At 43.6% G+C, this 14,810-nt stretch overlaps 1 long non-coding RNA gene across 5 annotated transcripts in view; it reads right to left on the bottom strand.

The window, feature by feature from the left end:
• The window catches only part of LOC307181307, a 221,618-nt gene that overhangs the window by 135,606 nt on the left and 71,202 nt on the right, over window positions 1-14,810 (bottom strand). The window contains exon 1 of one of the 5 annotated variants that reach the window (XR_013826393.1): window positions 12,822-12,891. The exons of the other annotated variants lie outside the window; for them this stretch is intronic. This is a non-coding gene — a long non-coding RNA (uncharacterized lncRNA). Of the gene's footprint in view, window positions 1-12,821; window positions 12,892-14,810 lie in introns of those variants that run through there. 5 annotated transcript variants of the gene reach the window in all.

The raw sequence follows: 14,810 nt of genomic DNA, 5'->3' as shown, positions 1-14,810 counted from the left end.
AAAAAACAAAGCAACAGAACCTAGGGCACTTCCACTTATGGTCCTATAGCTTAGGGAAATTAAAATCAAAAAGACACAGCCACCCCAAAGTTTGGGACGCCTCTGTTTACAAGAACCTCGTTTACAGTACAAGTTCAACATCGCAGAAAGTGAAAAATGGATAAAGAACTTGTGGTATTTACTTACAATGCAGTATCACTCAGCAATGAAATCTGTGTCATCAGGCCCTTAGCAGCACAATGAGTGGATTCAGGTATGATGATTCTAACTGAAATAAGTCACACAGAAAAAGAAACATCATAAGATATCAGTAATACACGGAATGTAAACTTGGCTACACAGGAACTGAATTACAGAACAGAACAGGGTCTCAAATTTAGAAAAGCAACTTATGCTTGCTTAAGAGTAAAGGTGAGTTGGGGTGCTGCATAAAACCAGAGATTGAAATGAGCACAGATAAAGTTCCTTAAGCCAAATATGGAATAGACAAGAGCTACTCCTTGCTCAACGAAATGGACTCAACACCCCATATTAAACGCCTAAGAATGTACCTGACTTGTAAGTATCTTAAAACCTATGGATTGCTATGTCTCCGAAAGAGAATCAAGCATGTGTACAGGGGCATAAACGCAGCAGTGATAGGATTGGAGAGGTTCAGTGAGCAAATGAAGACCCTTTGAAGTCATATTGCATGGTACCCATTCCACGGCTTTCAACTACCCAGGTTTAAGGTATTCTTCCTTCAGCTAAAACATGCATGTGGAACCTAGAGTATGATCAACCATGTGATCGGGAGACGTGTTCAAATATGTCTCAGTTTTCGTACCCTGGTACTCGGGTGCAACATTCCAGACGCTTTACTAACACTCTCCCCACTTGGAGAGTCAGCGCCTTTAACCTCCTGTTTGGCCCAGTTTGCAATTTCTGCGCAAGATGAACAGGAATAGCGAGAACCAATGAGAGACTAGCTGGAGGTGTCTGGACGGGCAAATTTAACTCTCATTTCCCACCAGGAAGAGGAATTAACCAAAGGCTCAGCGTGCCGTGCCGGAACCAGATTAGGGCCTGAAGCCATCCTGCGGTGTTGCGGCCAGCTCACAAGAAAGCGAGTTGAAGAAAGGAGCTCAGGGGCACTGTAATTCACAAACCTGCAGAGTTATAAATGACAGCTATAGTCCAAAAATATACTGAGGTAAGGCTGCCAAGAGGACTTGAAAGCGGGGCAGAATTGCAGGAAACCGATTTCAGGAGGTAGACTGGAATTGCATTGAAAGCATAGGAAAAGAGGCAGAACGTCCACAATGATGCACTTGGCCAAAAAGGGCGTATGCGTTTTTTCCTGAATATATTCAGGAAAAAACGCATACGCCCTTTTTGGCCAACCAAGCAAGCTTGCAAAGGAAATCTGCACTACAATGAAGTCTCACTTCCCCCCGGTCAAAAGGGCCATCTGAAAAAAGTGTAAAATCCAGAAAGGCAGGACAGGCCATGGAGAACTGGGAGCCTTGTTATGCTGATGGGCGGGATGTAAATTGCCAACAGACACTCCGGAGAAGTGTATGGTGTTTCCTGAAACATCTAAAAAACAAAGCAACAGAGCCTAGGGCACTGCCACTTATGGTCCTATAGCTTAGGGAAATTAAAATAAAAAAGACACAGCCACCCCAAAGTTTGGGACGCCTCTGTTTACAAGAACCTCGTTTACCGTACAAGTTCAACATCACAGAAAGTGAAAAATGGATAAAGAACTTGTGGTACTTACGTACAATTCAGTATCACTCAGCAATGAAATCTATGTCATCAGGCCCGTAGCAGCATAATGAGTGGATTCAGGTACGATGATTCTAACTGAAATAAGTCACACAGAAAATGAAACATCATAAGATATCAGTAATACACGGAATGTAAACTTGGCTACACAGGAACTGAATTCCAAAACAGAACAGGGTCTCAAATTTAGAAAAGCAACTTATGCTTGCTTAAGGGGAAAGGTGAGTTGGGGTGCTGCATAAAACCAGAGATTGAAATGAGCACAGATAAAGTTCCTTAAGCCAAATATGGAATAGACAAGAGCTACTCCTTGCTCAACGAACTGGACTCAACACCCCATATTAAACGCCTAAGAATGTACCTGACTAGTAAGTATCTTAAAACCTATGGATTGCTATGTCTCCGAAAGAGAATCAAGCATGTGTACAGGGGCATAAACGCAGCAGTGATAGGATTGGAGAGGTTCGGTGAGCAAATGAAGACCCTTTGAAGTCATATTGCATGGTACCCATTCCACGGGTTTCAACTACCCAGGTTTAAGGTATTCTTCCTTCAGCTAAAACATGCATGTGGAACCTAGAGTATGATCAACCATGTGATCGGGAGACGTGTTCAAATATGTCTCAGTTTTCGTACCCTGGTACTCGGGTGCAACATTCCAGACGCTTTACTAACACTCTCCCGACTTGGAGAGTCAGTCCCTTAACCTCCTGTTTGGCCCAGTTTGCAATTTCTGCGGAAGATGAACAGGAATAGCGAGAACCAATGGAGACTAGCTGGAGGTGTCTGGACGGGCAAATTTAACTCTCATTTCCTACCAGGAAGGGGAATTAACCAAAGGCTCAGCGTGCCATGCCAGAACCAGATTAGGGCCTGAAGCCATCCTGCGGTGTTGCGGCCAGCTCAAAAGAAGGCGAGTTGAAGAAAGGAGCTCAGGGGCACTGTAATTCACAAACCTGCAGAGTTATAAATGACAGCTATCGTCCAAAAATAGACTGAAGTAAGGCTGCCAAGAGGACTTGAAAGCGGGGCAGAATTGCAGGAAACCGATTTCAGGAGGTAGACTGGAATTGCATTGAAAACATAGGAAAAGAGGCAGAACATCCACAATGATGCACTTGGCCAAAAAGGGCGTATGCGTTTTTTCCTGAATATATTCAGGAAAAAACGCATACGCCCTTTTTGGCCAACCAAGCAAGCTTGCAAAGGAAATCTGCACTACAATGAAGTCTCACTTCCCCCCGGTCAAAAGGGCCATCTGAAAAAAGTGTAAAATCCAGAAAGGCAGGACAGGCCATGGAGAACTGGGAGCCTTGTTATGCTGATGGGCGGGATGTAAATTGCCAACAACCACTCGGGAGAAGTGTATGGTGTTTCCTGAAACATCTAAAAAACAAAGCAACAGAACCTAGGGCACTTCCACTTATGGTCCTATAGCTTAGGGAAATTAAAATCAAAAAGACACAGCCACCCCAAAGTTTGGGACGCCTCTGTTTACAAGAACCTCGTTTACAGTACAAGTTCAACATCGCAGAAAGTGAAAAATGGATAAAGAACTTGTGGTATTTACTTACAATGCAGTATCACTCAGCAATGAAATCTGTGTCATCAGGCCCTTAGCAGCACAATGAGTGGATTCAGGTATGATGATTCTAACTGAAATAAGTCACACAGAAAAAGAAACATCATAAGATATCAGTAATACACGGAATGTAAACTTGGCTACACAGGAACTGAATTACAGAACAGAACAGGGTCTCAAATTTAGAAAAGCAACTTATGCTTGCTTAAGAGTAAAGGTGAGTTGGGGTGCTGCATAAAACCAGAGATTGAAATGAGCACAGATAAAGTTCCTTAAGCCAAATATGGAATAGACAAGAGCTACTCCTTGCTCAACGAAATGGACTCAACACCCCATATTAAACGCCTAAGAATGTACCTGACTTGTAAGTATCTTAAAACCTATGGATTGCTATGTCTCCGAAAGAGAATCAAGCATGTGTACAGGGGCATAAACGCAGCAGTGATAGGATTGGAGAGGTTCAGTGAGCAAATGAAGACCCTTTGAAGTCATATTGCATGGTACCCATTCCACGGCTTTCAACTACCCAGGTTTAAGGTATTCTTCCTTCAGCTAAAACATGCATGTGGAACCTAGAGTATGATCAACCATGTGATCGGGAGACGTGTTCAAATATGTCTCAGTTTTCGTACCCTGGTACTCGGGTGCAACATTCCAGACGCTTTACTAACACTCTCCCCACTTGGAGAGTCAGCGCCTTTAACCTCCTGTTTGGCCCAGTTTGCAATTTCTGCGCAAGATGAACAGGAATAGCGAGAACCAATGAGAGACTAGCTGGAGGTGTCTGGACGGGCAAATTTAACTCTCATTTCCCACCAGGAAGAGGAATTAACCAAAGGCTCAGCGTGCCGTGCCGGAACCAGATTAGGGCCTGAAGCCATCCTGCGGTGTTGCGGCCAGCTCACAAGAAAGCGAGTTGAAGAAAGGAGCTCAGGGGCACTGTAATTCACAAACCTGCAGAGTTATAAATGACAGCTATAGTCCAAAAATATACTGAGGTAAGGCTGCCAAGAGGACTTGAAAGCGGGGCAGAATTGCAGGAAACCGATTTCAGGAGGTAGACTGGAATTGCATTGAAAGCATAGGAAAAGAGGCAGAACGTCCACAATGATGCACTTGGCCAAAAAGGGCGTATGCGTTTTTTCCTGAATATATTCAGGAAAAAACGCATACGCCCTTTTTGGCCAACCAAGCAAGCTTGCAAAGGAAATCTGCACTACAATGAAGTCTCACTTCCCCCCGGTCAAAAGGGCCATCTGAAAAAAGTGTAAAATCCAGAAAGGCAGGACAGGCCATGGAGAACTGGGAGCCTTGTTATGCTGATGGGCGGGATGTAAATTGCCAACAGACACTCCGGAGAAGTGTATGGTGTTTCCTGAAACATCTAAAAAACAAAGCAACAGAGCCTAGGGCACTGCCACTTATGGTCCTATAGCTTAGGGAAATTAAAATCAAAAAGACACAGCCACCCCAAAGTTTGGGACGCCTCTGTTTACAAGAACCTCGTTTACCGTACAAGTTCAACATCACAGAAAGTGAAAAATGGATAAAGAACTTGTGGTACTTACGTACAATGCAGTATCACTCAGCAATGAAATCTATGTCATCAGGCCCGTAGCAGCATAATGAGTGGATTCAGGTACGATGATTCTAACTGAAATAAGTCACACAGAAAATGAAACATCATAAGATATCAGTAATACACGGAATGTAAACTTGGCTACACAGGAACTGAATTCCAAAACAGAACAGGGTCTCAAATTTAGAAAAGCAACTTATGCTTGCTTAAGGGGAAAGGTGAGTTGGGGTGCTGCATAAAACCAGAGATTGAAATGAGCACAGATAAAGTTCCTTAAGCCAAATATGGAATAGACAAGAGCTACTCCTTGCTCAACGAACTGGACTCAACACCCCATATTAAACGCCTAAGAATGTACCTGACTAGTAAGTATCTTAAAACCTATGGATTGCTATGTCTCCGAAAGAGAATCAAGCATGTGTACAGGGGCATAAACGCAGCAGTGATAGGATTGGAGAGGTTCGGTGAGCAAATGAAGACCCTTTGAAGTCATATTGCATGGTACCCATTCCACGGGTTTCAACTACCCAGGTTTAAGGTATTCTTCCTTCAGCTAAAACATGCATGTGGAACCTAGAGTATGATCAACCATGTGATCGGGAGACGTGTTCAAATATGTCTCAGTTTTCGTACCCTGGTACTCGGGTGCAACATTCCAGACGCTTTACTAACACTCTCCCGACTTGGAGAGTCAGTCCCTTTAACCTCCTGTTTGGTCCAGTTTGCAATTTCTGCGGAAGATGAACAGGAATAGCGAGAACCAATGGAGACTAGCTGGAGGTGTCTGGACGGGCAAATTTAACTCTCATTTCCTACCAGGAAGAGGAATTAACCAAAGGCTCAGCGTGCCATGCCAGATCCAGATTAGGGCCTGAAGCCATCCTGCGGTGTTGCGGCCAGCTCAAAAGTAGGCGAGTTGAAGAAAGGAGCTCAGGGGCACTGTAATTCACAAACCTGCAGAGTTATAAATGACAGCTATCGTCCAAAAATAGACTGAAGTAAGGCTGCCAAGAGGACTTGAAAGCGGGGCAGAATTGCAGGAAACCGATTTCAGGAGGTAGACTGGAATTGCATTGAAAGCATAGGAAAAGAGGCAGAACGTCCACAATGATGCACTTGGCCAAAAAGGGCATATGCGTTTTTTCCTGAATATATTCAGGAAAAAACGCATACGCCCTTTTTGGCCAACCAAGCAAGCTTGCAAAGGAAATCTGCACTACAATGAAGTCTCACTTCCCCCTGGTCAAAAGGGCCATCTGAAAAAAGTGTAAAATCCAGAAAGGCAGGACAGGCCATGGAGAACTGGGAGCCTTGTTATGCTGATGGGCGGGATGTAAATTGCCAACAACCACTCGGGAGAAGTGTATGGTGTTTCCTGAAACATCTAAAAAACAAAGCAACAGAACCTAGGGCACTTCCACTTATGGTCCTATAGTTTAGGGAAATTAAAATCAAAAAGACACAGCCACCCCAAAGTTTGGGACGCCTCTGTTTACAAGAACCTCGTTTACAGTACAAGTTCAACACCGCAGAAAGTGAAAAATGGATAAAGAAGTTGTGGTATTTACTTACAAAGCAATATCACTCAGCAATGAAATCTGTGTCATCAGGCCCTTAGCAGCACAATGAGTGGATTCAGGTATGATGATTCTAACTGAAATAAGTCACACAGAAAAAGAAACATCATAACATATCAGTAATACACGGAATGTAAACTTGGCTACACAGGAACTGAATTACAGAACAGAACAGGGTCTCAAATTTAGAAAACCAACTTATGCTTGCTTAAGGGTAAAGGTGAGTTGGGGTGCTGCATAAAACCAGAGATTGAAATGAGCACAGATAAAGTTCCTTAAGCCAAATATGGAATAGACAAGAGCTACTCCTTGCTCAACAAAATGGACTCAACACCGCATATTAAACGCCTAAGAATGTACCTGACTTGTAAGTATCTTAAAACCTATGGATTGCTATGTCTCCAAAAGAGAATCAAGCATGTGTACAGGGGCATAAACGCAGCAGTGATAGGATTGGAGAGGTTCGGTGAGCAAATGAAGACCCTTTGAAGTCATATTGCATGGTACCCATTCCACGGGTTTCAACTCTCCAGGTTTAAGGTATTCTTCCTTCAGCTAAAATATGCATGTGGAACCTAGAGTATGATCAACCATGTGATCGGGAGACGTGTTCAAATATGTCTCAGTTTTCGTACCCTGGTACTCGGGTGCAACATTCCAGACGCTTTACTAACACTCTCCCGACTTGGAGAGTCAGTCCCTTTAACCTCCTGTTTGGTCCAGTTTGCAATTTCTGCGGAAGATGAACAGGAATAGCGAGAACCAATGGAGACTAGCTGGAGGTGTCTGGACGGGCAAATTTAACTCTCATTTCCTACCAGGAAGAGGAATTAACCAAAGGCTCAGCGTGCCATGCCAGAACCAGATTAGGGCCTGAAGCCATCCTGCGGTGTTGCGGCCAGCTCAAAAGAAGGCGAGTTGAAGAAAGGAGCTCAGGGGCACTGTAATTCACAAACCTGCAGAGTTATAAATGACAGCTATCGTCCAAAAATAGACTGAAGTAAGGCTGCCAAGAGGACTTGAAAGCGGGGCAGAATTGCAGGAAACCGATTTCAGGAGGTAGACTGGAATTGCATTGAAAGCATAGGAAAAGAGGCAGAACGTCCACAATGATGCACTTGGCCAAAAAGGGCGTATGCGTTTTTTCCTGAATATATTCAGGAAAAAACGCATACGCCCTTTTTGGCCAACCAAGCAAGCTTGCAAAGGAAATCTCCACTACAATGAAGTCTCACTTCCCCCTGGTCAAAAGGGCCATCTGAAAAAAGTGTAAAATCCAGAAAGGCAGGACAGGCCATGGAGAACTGGGAGCCTTGTTATGCTGATGGGCGGGATGTAAATTGCCAACAACCACTCGGGAGAAGTGTATGGTGTTTCCTGAAACATCTAAAAAACAAAGCAACAGAACCTAGGGCACTTCCACTTATGGTCCTATAGCTTAGGGAAATTAAAATCAAAAAGACACAGCCACCCCAAAGTTTGGGACGCCTCTGTTTACAAGAACCTCGTTCACAGTACAAGTTCAACACCGCAGAAAGTGAAAAATGGATAAAGAAGTTGTGGTATTTACTTACAAAGCAATATCACTCAGCAATGAAATCTGTGTCATCAGGTCCTTAGCAGCACAATGAGTGGATTCAGGTATGATGATTCTAACTGAAATAAGTCACACAGAAAAAGAAACATAATAAGATATCAGTAATACACGGAATGTAAACTTGGCTACACAGGAACTGAATTACAGAACAGAACAGGGTCTCAAATTTAGAAAAACAACTTATGCTTGCTTAAGGGTAAAGGTGAGTTGGGGTGCTGCATAAAACCAGAGATTGAAATGAGCACAGATAAAGTTCCTTAAGCCAAATATGGAATAGACAAGAGCTACTCCTTGCTCAACAAAATGGACTCAACACCGCATATTAAACGCTTAAGAATGTACCTGACTTGTAAGTATCTTAAAACCTATGGATTGCTATGTCTCCGAAAGAGAATCAAGCATGTGTACAGTGGCATAAACACAGCAGTGATAGGATTGGAGAGGTTCGGTGAGCAAATGAAGACCCTTTGAAGTCATATTGCATGGTACCCATTCCACGGGTTTCAACTCTCCAGGTTTAAGGTATTCTTCCTTCAGCTAAAACATGCATGTGGAACCTAGAGTATGATCAACCATGTGATCGGGAGACGTGTTCAAATATGTCTCAGTTTTCGTACCCTGGTACTCGGGTGCAACATTCCAGACGCTTTACTAACACTCTCCCGACTTGGAGAGTCAGTCCCTTAACCTCCTGTTTGGCCCAGTTTGCAATTTCTGCGGAAGATGAACAGGAATAGCGAGAACCAATGGAGACTAGCTGGAGGTGTCTGGACGGGCAAATTTAACTCTCATTTCCTACCAGGAAGAGGAGTTAACCAAAGGCTCAGCGTGCCATGCCAGAACCAGATTAGGGCCTGAAGCCATCCTGCGGTGTTGCGGCCAGCTCAAAAGAAGGCGAGTTGAAGAAAGGAGCTCAGGGGCACTGTAATTCACAAACCTGCAGAGTTATAAATGACAGCTATCGTCCAAAAATAGACTGAAGTAAGGCTGCCAAGAGGACTTGAAAGCGGGGCAGAATTGCAGGAAACCGATTTCAGGAGGTAGACTGGAATTGCATTGAAAGCATAGGAAAAGAGGCAGAACGTCCACAATGATGCACTTGGCCAAAAAGGGCGTATGCGTTTTTTCCTGAATATATTCAGGAAAAAACGCATACGCCCTTTTTGGCCAACCAAGCAAGCTTGCAAAGGAAATCTGCACTACAATGAAGTCTCACTTCCCCCTGGTCAAAAGGGCCATCTGAAAAAAGTGTAAAATCCAGAAAGGCAGGACAGGCCATGGAGAACTGGGAGCCTTGTTATGCTGATGGGCGGGATGTAAATTGCCAACAACCACTCGGGAGAAGTGTATGGTGTTTCCTGAAACATCTAAAAAACAAAGCAACAGAACCTAGGGCACTTCCACTTATGGTCCTATAGCTTAGGGAAATTAAAATCAAAAAGACACAGCCACCCCAAAGTTTGGGACGCCTCTGTTTACAAGAACCTCGTTTACAGTACAAGTTCAACACCGCAGAAAGTGAAAAATGGATAAAGAAGTTGTGGTATTTACTTACAAAGCAATATCACTCAGCAATGAAATCTGTGTCATCAGGTCCTTAGCAGCACAATGAGTGGATTCAGGTATGATGATTCTAACTGAAATAAGTCACACAGAAAAAGAAACATAATAAGATATCAGTAATACACGGAATGTAAACTTGGCTACACAGGAACTGAATTACAGAACAGAACAGGGTCTCAAATTTAGAAAAACAACTTATGCTTGCTTAAGGGTAAAGGTGAGTTGGGGTGCTGCATAAAACCAGAGATTGAAATGAGCACAGATAAAGTTCCTTAAGCCAAATATGGAATAGACAAGAGCTACTCCTTGCTCAACAAAATGGACTCAACACCGCATATTAAACGCTTAAGAATGTACCTGACTTGTAAGTATCTTAAAACCTATGGATTGCTATGTCTCCGAAAGAGAATCAAGCATGTGTACAGTGGCATAAACACAGCAGTGATAGGATTGGAGAGGTTCGGTGAGCAAATGAAGACCCTTTGAAGTCATATTGCATGGTACCCATTCCACGGGTTTCAACTACCCAGGTTTAAGGTATTCTTCCTTCAGCTAAAACATGCATGTGGAACCTAGAGTATGATCAACCATGTGATCGGGAGACGTGTTCAAATATGTCTCAGTTTTCGTACCCTGGTACTCGGGTGCAACATTCCAGACGCTTTACTAACACTCTCCCTACTTGGAGAGTCAGTGCCTTTAACCTCCTGTTTGGCCCAGTTTGCAATTTCTGCGCAAGATGAACAGGAATAGCGAGAACCAATGAGAGGCTAGCTGGAGGTGTCTGGACGGGCAAATTTAACTCTCATTTCCCACCAGGAAGAGGAATTAACCAAAGGCTCAGCGTGCCGTGCATGAACCAGATTAGGGCCTGAAGCCATCCTGCGATGTTGCGGCCAGCTCACAAGAAAGCGAGTTGAAGAAAGGAGCTCAGGGGCACTGTAATTCACAAACCTGCAGAGTTATAAATGACAGCTATCGTCCAAAAATAGACTGAAGTAAGGCTGCCAAGAGGACTTGAAAGTGGGGCAGAATTGCAGGAAACCGATTTCAGGAGGTAGACTGGAATTGCATTGAAAGCATAGGAAAAGAGGCAGAACGTCCACAATGATGCACTTGGCCAAAAAGGGCGTATGCGTTTTTTCCTGAATATATTCAGGAAAAAACGCATACGCCCTTTTTGGCCAACCAAGCAAGCTTGCAAAGGAAATCTGCACTACAATGAAGTCTCACTTCCCCCCGGTCAAAAGGGCCATCTGAAAAAAGTGTAAAATCCAGAAAGGCAGGACAGGCCATGGAGAACTGGGAGCCTTGTTATGCTGATGGGCGGGATGTAAATTGCCAACAACCACTCGGGAGAAGTGTATGGTGTTTCCTGAAACATCTAAAAAACAAAGCAACAGAGCCTAGGGCACTTCCACTTATGGTCCTATAGCTTAGGGAATTTAAAATCAAAAAGACACAGCCACCCCAAATTTTCGAACGGCTCTGTTTACAAGAACCTCGTTTACAGTACAAGTTCAACATCGCAGAAAGTGAAAAATGGATAAAGAACTTGTGGTATTTACTTACAATGCAGTATCACTCAGCAATGAAATCTGTGTCATCAGGCCCTTAGCAGCACAATGAGTGGATTCAGGTATGATGATTCTAACTGAAATAAGTCACACAGAAAAAGAAACATCATAAGATATCAGTAATACATGGAATGTAAACTTGGCTACACAGGAACTGAATTACAGAACAGAACAGGGTCTCAAATTTAGAAAACCAACTTATGCTTGCTTAAGGGTAAAGGTGAGTTGGGGTGCTGCATAAAACCAGAGATTGAAATGAGCACAGATAAAGTTCCTTAAGCCAAATATGGAATAGACAAGAGCTACTCCTTGCTCAACAAAATGGACTCAACACCGCATATTAAACGCCTAAGAATGTACCTGACTTGTAAGTATGTTAAAACCTATGGATTGCTATGTCTCCAAAAGAGAATCAAGCATGTGTACAGGGGCATAAATGCAGCAGTGATAGGATTGGAGAGGTTCGGTGAGCAAATGAAGACCCTTTGAAGTCATATTGCATGGTACCCATTCCACGGGTTTCAACTCTCCAGGTTTAAGGTATTCTTCCTTCAGCTAAAACATGCATGTGGAACCCAGAGTATGATCAACCATGTGATCGGGAGACGTGTTCAAATATGTCTCAGTTTTCGTACCCTGGTACTCGGGTGCAACATTCCAGACGCTTTACTAACACTCTCCCGACTTGGAGAGTCAGTCCCTTTAACCTCCTGTTTGGCCCAGTTTGCAATTTCTGCGGAAGATGAACAGGAATAGCGAGAACCAATGGAGACTAGCTGGAGGTGTCTGGACGGGCAAATTTAACTCTCATTTCCCACCAGGAAGAGAAATAACCAAAGGCTCAGCGTGCCGTACCGGAACCAGATTAGGGCCTGAAGCCATCCTGCGGTGTTGCGGCCAGCTCAAAAGAAAGCGAGTTGAAGAAAGGAGCTCAGGGGCACTGTAATTCACAAACCTGCAGAGTTATAAATGACAGCTATCGTCCAAAAATAGACTGAAGTAAGGCTGCCAAGAGGACTTGAAAGCGGGGCAGAATTGCAGGAAACCGATTTCAGGAGGTAGACTGGAATTGCATTGAAAGCATAGGAAAAGAGGCAGAACGTCCACAATGATGCACTTGGCCAAAAAGGGCGTATGCGTTTTTTCCTGAATATATTCAGGAAAAAACGCATACGCCCTTTTTGGCCAACCAAGCAAGCTTGCAAAGGAAATCTGCACTACAATGAAGTCTCACTTCCCCCCCACCCCCGGTCAAAAGGGCCATCTGAAAAAAGTGTAAAATCCAGAAAGGCAGGACAGGCCATGGAGAACTGGGAGCCTTGTTATGCTGATGGGCGGGATGTACATTGCCAACAACCACTTGGGAGAAGTGTATGGTGTTTCCTGAAACATCTAAAAAACAAAGCAACAGAGCCTAGGGCACTTCCACTTATGGTCCTATAGCTTAGGGAAATTAAAATCAAAAAGACACAGCCACCCCAAAGTTTGGGACGCCTCTGTTTACAAGAAACTCGTTTACAGTACAAGTTCAACATCGCAGAAAGTGAAAAATGGATAAAGAAGTTGTGGTATTTACTTACAAAGCAATATCACTCAGCAATCAAATCTGTGTCATCAGGCCCTTAGCAGCACAATGAGTGGATTCAGGTATGATGATTCTCACTGTAATAAGTCACACAGAAAAAGAAACATCATAAGATATCAGTAATACACGGAATGTAAACTTGGCTACACAGGAACTGAATTACAGAACAGGACAGGGTCTCAAATTTAGAAAACCAACTTATGCTTGCTTAAGGGGAAAGGTGAGTTGGGGTGCTGCATAAAACCAGAGATTGAAATGAGCACAGATAAAGTTCCTTAAGCCAAATATGGAATAGACAAGAGCTACTCCTTGCTCAACGAAATGGACTCAACACCGCATATTAAACGCCTAAGAATGTACCTGACTAGTAAGTATCTTAAAACCGATGGATTGCTATGTCTCCGAAAGAGAATCAAGCATGTGTACAGGGGCATAAACGCAGCAGTGATAGGATTGGAGAGGTTCGGTGAGCAAATGAAGACCCTTTGAAGTCATATTGCATGGTACCCTTTCCACGGGTTTCAACTACCCAGCTTTTAGGTATTCTTCCTTCAGCTAAAACATGCATGTGGAACCCAAGTATGATCAACCATGTGAACGGGAGACGTGTTCAAATATGTCTCAGTTTTCCTCCCCTGGTACTCGGGTGCAACATTCCAGACGCTTTGCTAACACTCTCCCCACTTGGAGAGTCAGTCCCTTTAACCTCCTGTTTGGCCCAGTTTGCAATTTCTGCGGAAGATGAACAGGAATAGCGAGAACCAATGAGAGGCTAGCTGGAGGTGTCTGGACGGGCAAATTTAACTCTCATTTCCCACCAGGAAGAGGAAATAACCAAAGGCTCAGCGTGCCGTACCGGAACCAGATTAGGGCCTGAAGCCATCCTGCGGTGTTGCGGCCAGCTCAAAAGAAAGCGAGTTGAAGAAAGGAGCTCAGGGGCACTGTAATTCACAAACCTGCAGAGTTATAAATGACAGCTATCGTCCAAAAATAGACTGAAGTAAGGCTGCCAAGAGGACTTGAAAGCGGGGCAGAATTGCAGGAATCCGATTTCAGGAGGTAGACTGGAATTGCATTGAAAGCATAGGAAAAGAGGCAGAACGTCCACAATGATGCACTTGGCCAAAAAGGGCGTATGCGTTTTTTCCTGAATATATTCAGGAAAAAACGCATACGCCCTTTTTGGCCAACCAAGCAAGCTTGCAAAGGAAATCTGCACTACAATGAAGTCTCACTTCCCCCCGGTCAAAAGGGCCATCTGAAAAAAGTGTAAAATCCAGAAAGGCAGGACAGGCCATGGAGAACTGGGAGCCTTGTTATGCTGATGGGCGGGATGTAAATTGCCAACAACCACTCGGGAGAAGTGTATGGTGTTTCCTGAAACATCTAAAAAACAAAGCAACAGAACCTAGGGCACTTCCACTTATGGTCCTATAGCTTAGGGAAATTAAAATCAAAAAGACACAGCCACCCCAAAGTTTGGAATGGCTCTGTTTACAAGAACCTCGTTTACAGTACAAGTTCAACATTGCAGAAAGTGAAAAATGGATAAAGAAGTTGTGGTATTTAGTTACAAAGCAATATCACTCAGCAATGAAATCTGTGTCATCAGGCCCTTAGCAGCACAATGAGTGGATTCAGGTATGATGATTCTAACTGAAATAAGTCACACAGAAAAAGAAACATCATAAGATATCAGTAATACACGGAATGTAAACTTGGCTACACAGGAACTGAATTACAGAACAGAACAGGGTCTCAAATTTAGAAAACCAACTTATGCTTGCTTAAGGGGAAAGGTGAGTTGGGGTGCTGCATAAAACCAGAGATTGAAATGAGCACAAAGTTCCTTAAGCCAAATATGGAATAGACAAGAGCTACTCCTTGCTCAACGAAATGGACTCAACACCGCATATTAAACGCCTAAGAATGTACCTGACTAGTAAGTATCTTAAAACCTATAGATTGCTATGTCTCCGA

This window comes from Stenella coeruleoalba (assembly GCF_951394435.1).
Source record: "Stenella coeruleoalba genome assembly, contig: scaffold_146, whole genome shotgun sequence".
Classification (NCBI taxonomy): domain Eukaryota; kingdom Metazoa; phylum Chordata; class Mammalia; order Artiodactyla; family Delphinidae; genus Stenella; species Stenella coeruleoalba.
This window is presented reverse-complemented; position numbering and strand designations above follow the sequence as displayed.